The sequence below is a fragment of the Populus nigra genome, chromosome 2 (genome assembly GCF_951802175.1).
Source record: "Populus nigra chromosome 2, ddPopNigr1.1, whole genome shotgun sequence".
In the NCBI taxonomy this organism is placed as follows: Eukaryota; Viridiplantae; Streptophyta; class Magnoliopsida; order Malpighiales; family Salicaceae; genus Populus; species Populus nigra.
Window position 1 is genome coordinate 8,046,884 of NC_084853.1, and position 2,500 is coordinate 8,049,383.

Here is a 2,500-nt window from a genome sequence, read left to right on the forward strand (position 1 = left end):
CAGATTCGGCAGCGCAGATTTGTGCGGCTGCAGGTTCGTCGGGGAAAATCGGCAGCGCAGATTTTGCGACGAACATGGGCTGGGCGATGGACTGTCCAGGCCAGGCAGGAAAATTTGTCGAGGGGACACGCTGACGAAACAGCGCTGGTTCAGGCACGGCGGGCAGTGTTGGAATCGGCAGCGCCGACGAAATCGGCAAAGTCGGCAGAATCGGCAGCGCAGATTTTTCGACGAACACGGGCTGGACGGTGGACTGTCCAGGCCAGGCAGGAAAATTCGTCGAGGGGACACGCTGACGAAACAGCGCTGGTTCAGACACGGTGGGCGCAGTGTTGGAATCGGCAGCGCCGAGAAAATCGGCAAAGTCGGCAGAATCGGCAGCAGGTGCTGGCGATGAGTCAGGACGGACTGGATAGTCCAAGGCTCGATGAGAAAGACCGCTGGTTTAGACACTGGGGCAGTGGCAGCCCGCGGGGCAGTGTCGGCAGATTCGGCAGCAGTGTCTGCCGATTCGGCAGCGTTGGCTTGTTGGCGCGGGGGGCCGATTCGAGTGGGGACTTGGGCAGCGGGCAGTGAAAGCAAGAGTTTCCCCGATGCTGCCGGGAAAAACGCTCCCCGGGATGGCCGGGTGAGATGACCCGGCGGCCCGCGACGGGTCATTCAATTCCATGCCCCGTCAACATAACTCCCGATGTACTGTTTGCTTTTTCGGAAGAAGAGATCCATCCCCCCATCCTCGGCCAGCCAAAAACGCTCCAATTAATGGCCGGGTGAGATGACCCGGAGGCCCGCGACGCGTCATTCAAATCACTGCCCTATCGGCTACAACTGCTGATGGGTGGGATTAGAGGCCTGCCATGGTGGTGAGGGGCGGCGAGGACCGTGAAAGCTAGAGTTTTTCAGAGGCTGCCGGGAAAAAGGCCCCTCGGGTGGCGGGGTGCGAGGACCAGGCGCGTCATTCAATTCTCTTCCCTATCAACTTGGCTCCCGTTGGCGGGATTGGAGGCCTACTGTTTGTTACAGGGCTAAAATCGTCAGGGGAAGAGCTGACGAAACAATGCTGGTTTGGATGCAGGGGGTAGTGTTGGAATCGGCAGCGCGGACAAAATCGGCAAAGTCGACAAAAAAGACTGTTGGTCTGGACATCGGGGCAGCGGCAGCCATGCCGACAGGGGGGGAAATCGGCAGCACAGATTTGTGCAGCTGCAGGTTCGTCGGGGAAATCGGCAGCGCAGATTTTTCGATGAACATGGGCTGGAAGATGGACTGTCCAGGCCAGGCAGGGAAATTCGTCAAGGGGACACGCTGACGAAACAGCGCTGGTTCAGGCACGGCGGGCAGTGTTGGAATCGGCAGCGCCGACGAAATCGGCAAAGTCGGCAGAATCGGCAGCGGGTGCTGGCGATGAGTCTGGACGATTTATAGTCCAGGGCTTGATGGAAAAGACTGTTGGTCCAGACAATGGGGCAGTGGCAGCGCGGATTTGTGCAGCTGCAGGTTCGTCGGGGAAAATCGGCAGCGCAGATTTTTCGACGAACAGGGGCTGGGCGCTGGACTGGCCGGGCCAGGCAGGAAAATTCGTCAGGGGGGCACGCTGACGAAAACAGGGGCTGCGGAGTGGAAAATCGGCAGCGCAGATTTTTCGACGAACAGGGGCTGGACCGGCCGGGCCAGGCAGGAAAATTCATCAGGGGGGCACGCTGACGAAAAGAGGGGCTGCCGCGTGGAAAATCGGCAGCGCAGATTTTTCGACGAACAGGGGCTGGACGCTGGACTGGGCCAGGCAGGAAAATTCGTCAGGGGGCACGCTGACGAAAAGAGGGGCTGCCGCGTGGAAAATCGGCAGCGCAGATTTTTCGACGAACATTCGTCAGGGGGGCACGCTGACGAAAAGAGGGGCTGCCGCGTGGAAAATCGGCAGCGCAGATTTTTCGACGAACATTCGTCAGGGGGGCACGCTGAGGAAAACAGGGGCTGCCGCGTGGAAAATCGGCAGCGCAGATTTTTCGACGAACAGGGGCTGGATGCTGGACCGGCCGGGCCAGGCAGGAAAATTCGTCAGGGGGGCACGCTGACGAAAAGAGGGGCTGCCGCGTGGAAAATCGGCAGCGCAGATTTTTCGACGAACAGGGGCTGGACTGGCCGGGCCAGGCAGGAAAATTCGTCAGGGGGGCACGCTGACGAAAAGAGGGGCTGCCGCGTGGAAAATCGGCAGCGCAGATTTTTCGACGAACAGGGGCTGGACGCTGGACTGGGCCAGGCAGGAAAATTCGTCAGGGGGGCACGCTGACGAAAACAGGGGCTGCCGCGTGGAATGGCAGCCTACACGCAGATGCGAATTCGGCAGCGCACGATGGCTTGAGCAGGTCATGGGTTCGACTTGGCGCGATCTGAAACCTGGACGAGGGACTGTCGACGCTGGACGAGCCAGCGCGGTGGCCTGTCGTGCCCCGTTCAGGGGGGGCCTGCCGCGGAGACAGCCCTCGCGGGCTCGACAGCG